Source organism: Anas acuta, chromosome 8 (assembly GCF_963932015.1).
Source record: "Anas acuta chromosome 8, bAnaAcu1.1, whole genome shotgun sequence".
NCBI classification, from domain to species: domain Eukaryota; kingdom Metazoa; phylum Chordata; class Aves; order Anseriformes; family Anatidae; genus Anas; species Anas acuta.
In genome coordinates, this window is record NC_088986.1 from 5,153,047 (window position 1) to 5,166,940 (window position 13,894).

Sequence of the window (13,894 nt, forward strand, 5' to 3'; positions counted from 1 at the left end):
TTTTGGCTGGTATTTTCCAGATTGGACAAACTACCCATTTCTTTCATTTCAAACACAGACAGGCATTTCACATGCTTTATATAAACCTGCGTGCACGTGCCTGAGTTTGTATTAATATAAGTGCAGATACAAGCCAAAGCTTGTATTTCCAAGCAGGAGCAGAAGTACAACAATAAATTTCCCCTTTTCATATCCACTTAACTGTAACCCCATTTAAAGAACAGTAATTTATAGAGTGAACACAGAAACCAACTCCATTTTTCCTCACATGATGGGAAAGTGGGCAAAGGGAGAAATACAATTCCTGCATTCCCAGGGAATTTTCAAGGGATTTCTGGGGACAAAGTGCCATGGAGAAACATGACCCACACACCATGCCTTGCCTGAGGGCTACTCGTGTGAATGAGAGCTTTTCTAATTCCTTCAGTGGCCCAGGACCCCTCTCTGAACACCAGGACTAGACCCTGCGATGTCCCAATGTCCTTTCAGCCCTGCTGGCTCTCCTCGCCGTGGCCAGGATCCAAGGAGGCAGACAAGCTCCTCTCCCATCAATCTGCAAACCCTACGCAGGCTGCATCCTGCACACCAAGATCCACTTCTGACAGGCATTTTAAAGAGCTTGCTTTGAAACAGCAGGTAAAGTCTGTTGCCATTAGCCATTTTTAAGAGCACACAAGGCTTTAAAACAACAGTCAAAGGAAAGAATAATTAAAGACATAAGTATACATGAGAACTGGGATGGAGTACAACGTGGATTTGCCAAAGATAGATATCTAATTCAGCTGGCTTCTTTGCTAGAGATTTCCTAGAGGACATGCAAGGAATCCTATTGGTCTGGACTTCAATAAAGTATGTCATATAGGGCCCCATGGAAAATGGCTCTTTACAGGAGAAAATGGGAATTTGTACAAGATCTGAGAAGTATGTGAAGTAGTGATGTGTATGAAAGGCAACACACTATGTGAAAAGGAAATTGCTGGCTAAAAGGAGTGACTGTTGGAGCTCTTCGGCATTGGGTCTTAGAAATTTATCTCACAGGGTTCTCTCATTAATGACCATGGCATGTAATGAAAGAAATGTGCTAATGAAACTTGCTGATCAACCCAGTTTCAAAGATACTGTAAAGGGGGAGGAGAGCAAGAAGGTTAACACAAAGCGGATGATCTTGAGACGAGAAGTCACAGAAAATGCACACAGATTCGAGGTGCAAGGTGTGAGGCAATGCATCACTGTAACTTCACATGAGTGGAAGGACCCAGACACACCAAATGCCACGTCCTGCAGACAGAGAGAAGCAGTAACACTATTATATGGGAATGTTGTGGCCAACTCGATGCAAGCAAAGTAAATTCATGGTGCAACGTATGAAAGGAAGGACACTGGGAAGAGCAGGAGCAGAAAGCACTTTCCACAGAAGAAACCAGAAGAGGATGGCCTGCTTACAAGAAGACTGCAGTCTTCAAACATTTTGGGTGATAAAAAAGGAGGAGAGTGAAAGCCAAAAAAAAAAAAAAAAAAAAAAAAGCACAAATCATGTAAGGGCTGAGGGGAAATTTGGGCTGCAAATGAGAAGGTTAAGGGACAGCCTTGCACAATGAAAACACAGGCAAACAGCCCTTAGCTGATTTAAGGATGGAGCTTGAACAACTGGATAATGTTTATGGGATTTTGTTCTCTATGATAGTGCCCTGGCCGGCCAACTAATTTGCAGCAGTTCAGTACTCAATCTGATTTAAATACCAAAACTTTCCCAAACTAAGTGTTCTGCCCTCTCTTTGTTAATCGTCTCCTCCCCAAAGCAGACCTCCAAAAGAGAGGAAAGGCCTCCCTCCCAGGGTGAGACCAAGGGGATTTTGTGCTTCTCGAGCCCACGCCCATCATTACCAATACACTAAATGAGCAGGCGAGTTACTGAGGCAGAGGAAACAGTAGTAAGCCACAATCGCTCTGCCTGGGTAATGAAAGATGACTGATGAATTATTGCGTCCCAAATCAGATGTGGTTTAAAGGAAGCGATGGGGTTGAAGCACACAGGCCAGAAAACCTCCAGGAGTGTCTTGTTCTGCCTGGGAATAACAATAATTTTGACCAGACAAAAGCTCTAACAGGCTGTTAAACTGAAAGATGCTTGTTTGGATCATCAGCCCACCAGTGAGGGACCAGAGCCTCCTGCCACCGATAGCAGCCTTCAGTGCTGGCCTTCGCAGCCAGCTCAACCCAGCCACTATCCGAGTGCTCCCCTCCTGTTAGAAATGTCCCTTGCTAAAGGGACATTAATGGTAAAGGAGCAGCTTTGGGGCTGTCACCCAAAGGATGAGCAGGCTGTGAATTCAGACCCTTCGCAGACCTTTTCAAAGGCCCTGCAAGCCACTGACGAGAGGGCTCAACAGCAAGGACCAAGCGGGGGCTCTGCCTGCAGGTTTGTGAGGCTGCTGAAAGAGCCAGGTGAGGGTCATCCAGGGAGGGTGGCAGCAAATATAAGCCCCCCCGAAAGCCACATTAACACCAGCAAGGTGTTACAAGCCGAAGTGAGAAGTGCTGCGAAAGGAAGCGGTAAGGAGCCAAAGCCGGGTGAGGTTTCCACAGAACAAGCCCCAGTCCCCATCTTTCCACGATTTGACTTCTCAGAGGGAAACGGCCTGTTTTTTTCTGTTTTTAAAGAAAAACCATCCCCTGCAGTGAACGCAGCCCAAATATCCTAGCATCCTGTTATTGTATCCGATCCAGGAAGTGAAACCGAGGCCCTGGGCCTGTAATTGGGGCCACATGGACGGCCTGACACCCGTGCTGAACCGCTGGCTTCAGCAGCACCCTGAGGGCCGAGCGGAGGTGCCCGGGCTGCCTCATGGCCCCTTGGCCATGACCGAGGGCAGGCAGGGCTGCCTCCTTGCCTCAGCTCCCCAGCTGCAAACCAGAGGTGCTTTCATGCCCTTTTGCCCAGCTCTCGTCTGCTTAGATGCTCTTCAGGGCAGGGAACGTGTTCCCTAAATGATGTGAAGGGGACCCCGATTTCGGCCAAGGCAACCGAGTGCTACGGTAATAATACATATAATAAAGATTCACGTTATATAAATTACTATAATCAAGAATCAGTGGCTATTCTGCCGCAGAGTCCCAACGCCTGGTGTTTTCATGTTTTTGCTTTTGGAACAGACTAATCACTTTCACATCATAAACAAATAATGGTTTTAATAGATTCCACATTTATGGAACTTTTACAGCTAGCATGCAGCAAAGCTCTTGTCCTCCACAGGCTTTCTTCTTTTTTCCTTTTTATTTTTTTTTATTTTTTCTTTTGCTGAAATAGCAAAATATATTCTGCAGCAAATTAAGTGCGATTCACGTGGCATTTTGTATGAACACACTGTGGATGTGGCCTATGAAACAAGCTTTGTTTGGTTTCTGTAGCCCCTATGTTCCTTTTTTTTTTTTATGCTTATAATTCTCAATATGTTTTTGCTGCAGTTTCATGTAGGGAACAACAGGGGAGCCTTTCTCTGTCTCACATAACACCTATGAATCCCCATCGATGCCAGAGCAGATGGGGAGGAGCTGGGCCATCCAGAGGGGCTTCCAGCCTGCTCGAGGGCAGAGTAATGAGAGCACAAGCTGACTCTCTTGAAGTGACGGCATAAGTAATCTTTCACAGACAAGTTCAACTCCCGATGAACCTTTAGGACCCATAAATTAATGTCTGCTTTCCCCAGGCTACTGGGTCTTCCCCTCTCATGCTCCTTCCCGTGCCAGCCTCAGGCAGTGACCGAGAGCAGCTGCTGAGAGCACGTTGCACAGAGAAAATCCCTTTTCCTCCTGGGGACTTCCCATGGCCAAGGTGGCATCGCTGTGTGCAAGCTCAGCACCACCTCTGAGCTCCCCCATCACTTCTTTTTCGCTGCATTCGGCATCTGTGCATCCGTTTGAAAAAGTCTGCTCTCTGCCGAAAGGCTCAGCTTATAGCAGCTCAGCCCAGAGAAAGCCTCTGCTGGATGATTTTGCTTATCAAGCCCAGAAATCCTGGCTATGGAACTGCTGCTGCTGTGAAAAGAAAAAGAAAAAAAAAAAGAAAAAAAAAAGGAAAAAAGAAAAAAAAACAGCATTTTGAGTCACGTGTGCCTAACATAAAACACACTGGGCTGAGAGGCCCAGAGAAAGGTGGTGGAGACAAGATTAATGGTTTTAACTGGGAGTGAAATCCAGTAATTAAGTAGTGACCCATGACACTTGAGAAGCAGTAACAGTTTGTTGACCACAAGAATGATTGCTCAGAGCGCCTTCTTAATGTTGTAAATGTGAAAATGATTTACAGCACAACCAACAGGGAAAAAAAAGCAAGCTAGCAAGCAGACACGATTGACATTAGTAATTGTTCCTGACTGCATACATATGTGGAGGTAAGAAAGTAGAAATACTTTCGGTGTGTAGCATGGTAGCAATATATCAAAATTACTAACAGCAAAGGACTCAAACTCCTTGAGCCGAGATGATTAAAAAGCATGCAAACACCATTCATAACACTGAAACAAACAAGGAGCCTGAAAGGGATGAAGGCGCTGTTTTGGTTTTCAGCAGGGCATGTTCACCTTAAATCCGGAGCTGCGAGCCTACCGGAGCCTGGTGGACAGAGTTAAAAACAAATGATTAATAACCAGGATAAGGCGCAGTGCACAAGCTGCTGTGCTTCTGAAGTAGGAAGACTCTCGGGGGGTTTCAGCAGCATCCAAAAGCCTGAGTCGGGTCAGACTCAGCAATTTGGTCTGACTGGAAGTCAGGAGAGAAGAAGCAAAGTGCAAAGGACACAACATGTGAACTGTGCTCACCTGCATGCAAGGACGGTGAAGCCTAGCAGTGGCACTTTTGTTATCTCAAGAAAAGGAACAGTTACCAGGGTGCCCAGGCTTCCTCTTTGTGTGTGAAATAGGAAGACAAATGAGTCTTCTTCCCCTTGGCTTCAGCGTGCCCTGGTGATGGTCTTGTACAGCACGGACCAGGTCTGGCAGTCTCAATGAGCAGGGTGAAGGCTTCTTTTTCACCCCATTCTTCTGTGCTAATACTAGGGAAAATAAAAAGGGGTTGGGTTGTCCAGGTGTAAAGAGCCAGAGATCCGTTCTGTGTTGGTTTAGAAATGTTTCCTCGTCACAGAAATGTCTCTGCAACTTACAGGAGAGTTTGGGAAAAAGGTGACATTGTCCTTTGCATAAACACCTGGAGGCTTGGAGAAGAGCTTCCTTTCCAGCCATTTCTTTGCTACCCAAATCTCAGCTTTGCTTCCCTTTTGTGAATGATGACAGCACCACATTGCCACTCAGCAGCCGCGGTCCAAAGCTGCTCTTCTCCCTTCCCCAAAATGAAAGGCGGTGGAGGAGATGCAGGGAGGACAGGAGCAGGGGTCATAATGAGGCTGAGCAAAAGAAAGAGCAGGCCCTTGTTTCCAATGTAATTATTTTCGTGTTTGGACTTTTCGGCATCACTTAAGCCCTCTGTTCCACCATCTCCTGTTAAAAGCTGGTGGGTTTTGTTGTGTTTTTTAATATGGTCATAACCCCTTTTTATATAGAAGGGAAAACGCTGGCTCCCCGTGGCTTGCATGTATTTTCATATTGGTGTAATTCAAACAAGATGATGACTCAACTTGACGTCGTTTCCTGGCTGCAGCGGGGCTTGTGGTAATCGAGAGTTGAACCTTTATTGGGACGCCGATGGAGCAGCAGCACACGCCGCAGAGAGCCCTAATGAAGACCAACAGCGGACGGGGCCGGCAGGCTCAGCCCAGCCAGGACACTCCTTACCCCAGGTAGGTGCTGTCCAAAAAGCTGCCGTCTCCTCCCGATGAGCTGCTGGCACGCAAAGAGCCCCAAGCACACGCACGTAGACTGAAAGCAAGCAAACCCCACTCTCCCTGCGACTTTTGGGAGGAAAACAGAGGTATGAAGCATCTCTGCTGCCTTCCCAGCACCCTGGAAGTTGGCTGTGTGCCACCCCAAAGCCATTGTGAATTCTCCTTTTTAATATTATTTCTTAGAGCATGAGAAGAGTCAGTGTTTTGTTCCAGTGAGGACAAGAAGCATTTGCAGTCTGGTTTTAATTACAGTAGGAGGAGGAAGGACAACCAAAACTTGAAGAATTAAGGTTGAGAAGAGAGAGGTGAATAAAAGCGGTGTCTTGGGGGTGCAGGACACCGGTGTGCCGCTGTGTGTGCCTGTTTGCAGCCAGCAGTCACCCAACACAAACGCGTGCCCTCGTGCCGGCTGCATGCTCATCCCCGTACATGCACACATCTAAGAGGCAGGGCTGGTAGCACAACCCGTTATTAAGCTTGCCAAACATTTCCAATTATAAGGCCCTGTTTTCAATTGCTAATAACTTTGTCAAACTTAAAACCACTCGGGCTGCAATATTCCATGCCAAGTGTCTGCCTTGGGCTGAAGTTTTTGCTTCTCTTTTTTGTTTTAAACTATCAACCAAAAAGTGGTCAGCTGTTTCACAGAGGGTGGCTAGGTAAAATCCAGGGGCTTGCAATATTCAAAACCCTAGTAACGTTGTCTTGGAAAGGTCCAGAGTCCTCCTACTTTAGAGAAAGGACTGGACAATGCAAGTGCTGGCAATTTTGTCAGATTTGACAAAGTCAAATTGCTCTGAAAGCCCTTTTTTTCTACACAAGCAACGCCCCTTACATCTCTGCAGCTCTTACTCCCTGCAATTTCCTGAGCACACTTTAACCTTTCACCCTCCTGGCCCTGGCAGGACTGTTTGGGACCGCTCCACCAGACACCCGCTGCCCTCAGAGGGAGGGCAGAGAACCTGGTTCCCTTCCCACCCACCTCTCTCCTTCCCTTCCCACAGGCAGCTGTCTCCGCTCCAGCCCAGCACCCCTCTCTCTGTATCCTACAGTTTTCAGTCCCAGCAAGGAATGCAAAGCAAGGCATGGTGTAAAAATACAGCCCTTCCTTATAAAACCCATGTGACAGCAAAGATGTGTCCTTGCCCCCTCTCCCCCCATGCAGCAGTACCTTCAGGATCCCTGGAGCTTGCCCACTTATTAATACCACTAACGTCCACATCTGTTTCAGATTGGCTTATGTGGATGGGATTTAATAACAAATATGTTCCCCATTAATGCTAGCCCTTGCCGTGCCTACACTCACTAACAGGCTTATGTATTTTCTGATCAGATCAGATGTTCTCTGCGGTTTGTTTGTCAGATTTTCTGTTTGGCGACTTTCTTCTAGCAAATCAGGTCTGAAATTTAAAACGTGCAGAGAGCAACATGGAGCCACCAGCACCAGCGGGGTCAGAGAAAACAGAGCCCGACGGGCAACCTGGAGCTCCACTCCTGATGGATTTATGGGCTCCTGGCCTGATATGTGGATGTGCTAAAATGCCCTTGCTGCCCCACGGGAGGTCTGCGTTCCCCTTGCCTCACACTCCTGCAGGACATCAGACACACAGTCAGTGACACTTTGTACCTCTGGGGCTCATAGAGGGCCTTCAAAATCCTGGAAATACAGCTGAGAAATTCACTCAATCAGGCTGGCAAGGGAGGATTTTGGCTTGATAGGACTACAAACAGAGGGTGCAGAGTCCTCAGCAGTCATGTTTCTTAAAAGGTGAACGAATTACCAAAAAAAATAAGTCTAAATCTTAAAAAAAAAAAATGGGAGAAATGCTACAGTATAAAGGGGATCATAAAACAGGAGATGCCACAAAAGGCATAGGGAAGGAGGACAAGAAAGCAGTGAGCTTATTATGGCTTTTCATGTGGTGCTTCCCATGCACAGCCCTGGAAAGAGCTGGACTGAACTAAAACAATTCAGTGGTTGCTGGTACCAGGTGGGGCTCTGGGGTGTGAGGCTGGACCTTGAGTCAATCCTCGAGTTTTAAGCTGGATCAAATGCACTTGTATCGGAGTCTGAAAGATGAGTCTGATACCTTTGGGACACGTTGAGCGCTTAAGTATTGGGAAAATATTACTGCACAGGAAGGAGGATATCATCCTCAGCGCGAACACGCCTGCTGAAGGGCTATGGGAAATGGATAAAGCTCCTTAACACGGAGATGGAGATAACATGCATAAATGAAGCAGGTCTTCCATCTGGTAAACATCTACAGTGATTTTGTAAATCCTAACGAATTGGATTGAGGAAAATTTGAGAGAGCAGCAGTAGAAACAGGCAGCAAACACTGAGGGCTCATCCAAGCGAGGGCTCAGGAGACACCAGGCACCTCTGGGCTCAGCGGAGAGGGAGACAGGGACAAGGCTGGCCCCATGAGCCCCTGTGTGCCCTCACAGAAGGTCCTACCATATAACACACGTGAACTTAATGGTATTTTCTTCTAAGATTTCATCAAAAACCAGTTCGATTCCATAAGCAATGAGAAAGTCGTGCTAATCCTTTCTGGTCCAGACAAAAATATTTGTGTCAGGAAAGATTTCCAGAACCAAAGACAACCAAGTGGGGACATCTGTTATTCTGAGAGCTCCCCCCCTCCAACAACCCTTTCCTACAGACAATTTCATTTAATTGCTGAGAAGTTCAATTTTCTCCTAGGGAGAAAAAGCCCAGAAACATGTTTTCTGAAAAAAAAATAACACAAACACCCATATCTTTTAGAGCAAAAGCGTCAGCCCAAAGCCCGGCAAGGGGGACACAGCCCCCAGCACAGTAGCAGCAGAATTCAGACCGAGGCAAAGCCGTCAGCTCCCACCTCATACATCCAAGAGGCCCAGAGGGAAGCCCGCGGCAGGTTAAGACACTGAAATATTGTCTGAGAAAGATGTTTTCTTTTTTTTTTCCTTCAGGGTGAAAGCCATTCTGGCCCCAGACAAGGTGTGCTCAGACTCAGCCAGCAGGGATTCACCAAAGATAACAGCTCCAGCGATGCCTGCGAACACACATTTCTGCTTTGCTTTGCTTTTTTTTCTGCTCTGCAGCACTGAGCAGGCTGAGGGGCTCAGAGCTTGGGGCCTCTCATCTTGTTTGTAACCCCACAGAAGGAATTGGGGTTTCTGGGAGAAGTTCCTTGCTTTTTCTAAACTCATGTCTACACAGGTAAGAAGAAATGGATCTGAATTTTCCCCTTCTCACTTTCTGAGTTGAGCAAACACACGCTAAGGCTTCTTCAGAAGTCTTACAGTCTTGATAGCTTGGACATTGTCCCAGCTGCCCACCTCTGGCCAGAGCTGGCTACAGACACTGCCATTTGTGCCCTTTTTGGCACATCACCCCCAACACGAGGTGCTTCGTGGTTGCAGAATAGCACCCAAACCCAGCTGGCTGCACCCAGCCAGCCTGCAGCACAGCAGGGCGAGCTCCAGGGTTGAGGTGAGCACTCCAGAAGAATGCGCATCGCCACGAGGGAGAGTTTAACCCAGCTCCCTCGTCCTTTTTCTCCCCTTCAGATGCCAGGTGGGAGGTTTGACCTTGGGCAGCAGATCCAGGGACCATCCCACGGTGCAAACACACATGTGCACATGCAGGGGAAGATGAAGTGCTTTTGCCTGTGACCCCAAACGTAATGGCAAGCCCCAGCCAGCCAGGGTATTCCAATACCCACTTAGCATCTGTAAGCTGTCCTCTGGGTAGGATTTCCAGGCACATAGCATCATATCTTTCACACTTTTCGAGCAGGGCTATAAATTATGGCAAGAGTCCCTGTAACTCCAGCCCCATCACTCCGTACTCCTGGCGCCTGCTGGGTTGTTGTTGCTGTTGTTACAGCTACAGCTCCAAATGGGGAACGCGTGATGTACGGCTGGGAAGGGACTCTTCCAACTGCTCAGCGAAGCGGTCACAAATAGGAAGAAACTGCAGTTTCCTACAATATTTAGCATTATATAGGCCCTCGGCAGTGCCACACTTTACTTCTTCATTTCTAAGCATCCCCCTTTGAGAGCTCTACCCCACTTCATCATCATAAACATGTCAACAATCTGTCCCCGTGGAGGGCTCTGCTGTTTGTTCTTCGGCTCACATGGAGAAAGCATGTCCCTGCTCCAGCCCCCAGCACACATTTCTCTATGCTCAAAGGGGCCGGAGTTGGAACTTGGCCATCTCGTGGCTCCCGGACCTTGGTATTTAAGGGGGGGGGGGGGGGGGGAAAAAAAAAGAAAAGAAGAAGAACATGAACTTGATAAATATGATCAGCTGCCGGGAACGTGCCTGAAGCCTCCTGCTGCTGTTGTTGACATCAGAAAGCTGCGGAGCCTGGGAGACGCGAGGAAGTTTTATTGTCTTGCTCCTACCAGGAACGCACGACTGCCGTTCCAGCTGCCTGGTGCTCCCCGGCATTTCTCTCCTGTCACCGGGAAAACAGGACATCGGTTCTCACCTCCCGGGCTGGAGCCTCAGAAGAACCTTTTTACAGAAAATGACGGCTCTGATGTGATGTTTTCCCAGGCTACTTCTTTGTGACGCCCCAAGCTGTCCCGGCAGCCACCTGACAGCTTCCTGCTCAGCAAGGGCAAGCAGAAGGGAAAGGTGCACCCCAGGGTGCAGCTGCGTGCTTGTGGTTTTTCTGGGGCATCCCCAGCTGAAAGCTGCTTCGTGTTTTAGGAAGGAAGAGCAACCAAAATGCCACCTGCTGCCTCCTTTGAGCTTGTGTTCCCCTCCCTGAGCTTAACAAGGAAGGTCAGGCGTCCTCAAACTTCACTACCACAGCAGCTTGGTGTATCGGAAGACCAAGAGTGAACTTCCTTAAAAATGATGGAGAAGTTAACAGACTCCAAGTTAACAGATATAACCAAGAATATCTGAATATTAATTCAAGCTACTGAGCTGAACAGAGATGAAGACTCCTTTGGGGAAAAGGGAATCTGAAGTGGATCAGGATTTTAGCAAGGCCATGGTGAATAATTTTGCACTGACAAGTCACAAATGTACATGATGGAGACAGAAATATCAGAGAAGATCCTACACAAACACCTTTTCAACGCTTTTTAATCTTTTAATTTGCTTCCAGAGTGCAGTGCTCCCTCTATCTTTCAGGTCCGTGGCACGAGGGATAGTACAGGAGGGAATTATTTTCTTGCATATAGAGTTTAGGCCCCCTTTAAGGGGGTTGCTGGATAGTTGTGAAGAGGTAAGCACTCTGCAGATACCCAGAAAAAACTTCCACAGTGCTCTGCTAAAAAATATGGTGCAATGCTTGGCGGGATGAAGCATGGTGAAAGAGCTCTGTTTTCACGGCTCATTTAGGCCAGGACTTTTCTTTAGGGACAGCCAGCAAGAGCACCGATTTTGATCACTTTCTACTGATGTGGACAAAGTTATTCTGGGATTTGGGCTGAGACTGACTCATTTTACAGGACTTTTAAGAGGTTTTCACTTCTGCCATCATGGGGTAAATTCAAAGTGGTCACCTGGAGAAGACAGTTTCCAGATCTGCCCCACTCGAAGCTCCTTTCTCAGATGAACTTACAGCAGTGATGCATTTGGAAAAGAAAGACATCTTTTCAGAAGTGCTTAACAGAATTGTTTGTCATTCAGCTACAGCTGAAAGGGAATGTCTCCTTACCTCAGGTTCCTGACCCTTTTGTAAAAAACATTCAGATCTCTCTTTCAAGCAAAAGAATTTTTAAAAAATCATTTGTTCTAAAAGAAGTCCTTACATTTGGCAGAAACAGACACTGTTTGCTCTTTTTTTTTACTGACCTGCATGTGCCACAGAGCCCTCTTGTGCAACGTTCCCTTGCCCAAGCAGCCCTGGTGCAGCAACTTCAGGGGCACTCAGGTGTGAAGGTGCTGAGAGGCCTTTAAGTGCCTTGATCAAGAGACTAAAAGAAAATGCAAAATGGAACTTTCCTCAGCAACTCAGGGATTTCTCTCCCCAAATCACTAGAAAGCCTTTAGTAAGAACTCCTCCTCCCTCTCCATAGTTATCCTGCAGACAGATTTAAATAGCACCCTGCTCTGCAGGAGAGCTGTAAGGGGCCCTAGAGCCACCCAGCTGAGATAAAAGGCCACAGCTGAGTGTTTCTGTAAAGACAACAGTTGCACCATGAGTGACAGATACTTCGTTATGTCAGCACACCCCACCACAAAGGAAAGACAAGACCTCTTTAGGCACCCATTTCAGAGCATTACCCGTCCTGTGCATGCTCTAATCCCCGTCCCTCAGCTCCTTGGCTGCCCGGCTCCCCATAAATGATCCCCAGCAGCACAAACACCAGTGCCTGGTGCCCTGAACACAGGAGGCTGCTGGCAGGCACCTGCCATTTCATGTATTCCATGTGCAAAAACCTGCACAGTTTTGTTACTTCACCTCTATGTAGTCCCCTGGATTTGCCACCATGGTTCCTGGATTGGCCTTTCCTATCACTATGAGGATGAAGGACAATAAACTTTCATAACCATTTTTATTTTTCCGTATGAAAATTGATCGCCACCTGCTTCATTTCCAAGTTAAAACACGACTAATTCGCTCCCAGGCAGTTCCTTTCTCACCCCTCCCTTAGCATCAGCTCATTGCACTTAGATCAACCAAGACAGACACATTATTTTTTCCCTAAGTAAATCTAATTTCTTCCCCATGCTAGCCATGATTCCTGGCACAGATGCTTAAGAGAGGAGCTTGGAGGAAATGAGTGATATTTTGGTTCTAAAGAAACAAATGCCAAAAGTCAATTTTGAAAGGATAATACAACGTCAACTGACTCATATGTTTGTTGAGATGCTGGGACAGTAGAGCCCTGGTGAAAGGAAGAAGCTGGGTTTTTAAACCGCTTAAACTGTTGATCTCCTGCATTGTTTGGACTTTTGCAATCAGATCTGTATTTCAGTTAATAAAAATAAGGCAGTTACTCAATTTTTTTTTTTTATACTCAGGGCAGCTAGCAGAACAGCTCTCAGACACCAGCCAACTGCCTCTAGTAAAGCCCAGTTAAACACAATCACATGCAGCCCCTCTCCTCCGTCTGACAAGGCAGCATTCCTGCAAAATTGGTCCTCGCTCACTAATCCCATCATTAAACCTGAAAACCAGATCCTATTATTTTAATTCATCTGGCAGTAGCTCTCCCCAGTTTAATTGCACACCCATACAAATTGATAGGCAGCTTCAGCCCGGACCCAGCGAACCCAAAGTCCACCCCGAAGCTGTGAGCAGAAAGGCACGGAGCGAGTGGTGAACAGCCCGTTGGACACAGAAGTGTTATACCTATGAGTTTCCAGGCCTTAACTGAGCACTTTTGCATGATATGATAAGGGTTTAAGGTCTCCCTGGTAAAAGCTCTCTTTATTTACTCCCTGGGAAGTCACACACGGGGTATTATTTTAGTGGTCTGTCAGCGCAAAGCTTCAGTCTGACTGGGGTTGTGCCATCCCAGGCATATTTTAATGAATCACTCAAACAGAAGCCATAGCATCTTAATGCAACGATCCTTTTAAAAAATCAATCAGAATTAAATGTGAACCGCAAACCAGTAAGTGAGTGCATTGTTAAGAGGTTTTGATTAAAGCTTTTGAAATTAAAAGGATCAGACTGAGGATCAGAGAAACACACCGCAAAATCATCAAAAGAAGATGAGGAGCAGATTTTGTAGCCCTTGCTCTTGAGGGAGATAAATCAGTTCTTTATATTTTATGTACGGAAACAGTTGCAAAACTTGGCCTTCAATACATTGAAAATGTTCTTAACTGATTTTGTGTCCTTGAAGCCAATGACTCCTTTGGTGTTTCCCCTGTGAGGAGTTGCTGTTTGCAACCAGGAGGTTTTTTCTCCTGGCACTTGGCTGGCTGTGCCAGGGCAACTTTTGGCACACCATGGGGATAAGCAGCTTGGTGCTGCAGCTCATCCACCCCTAATCACTGAAAGTGGAGACAGCTTTCTATAAAGCAATGCCACCACCAAGTGAGAGGATCACTTATGTTGCCTGGCAGATGAAGTGTAATGCTTTTAT

The 13,894-nt window shown here is 46.9% G+C and overlaps 2 long non-coding RNA genes across 3 annotated transcripts in view; one reads left to right on the forward strand and one right to left on the reverse strand.

The window, feature by feature from the left end:
- Positions 1-13,894, reverse strand: part of LOC137860292 (uncharacterized) — a 291,949-nt gene that overhangs the window by 198,993 nt on the left and 79,062 nt on the right. The gene's annotated exons all lie outside the window — the stretch shown is intronic.
- On the forward strand, positions 5,390-10,921 carry LOC137860493 (uncharacterized). The gene is made up of 3 exons (XR_011098941.1): positions 5,390-5,791; positions 8,798-9,047; positions 10,244-10,921. It is a non-coding gene; the product is annotated as an uncharacterized lncRNA (long non-coding RNA).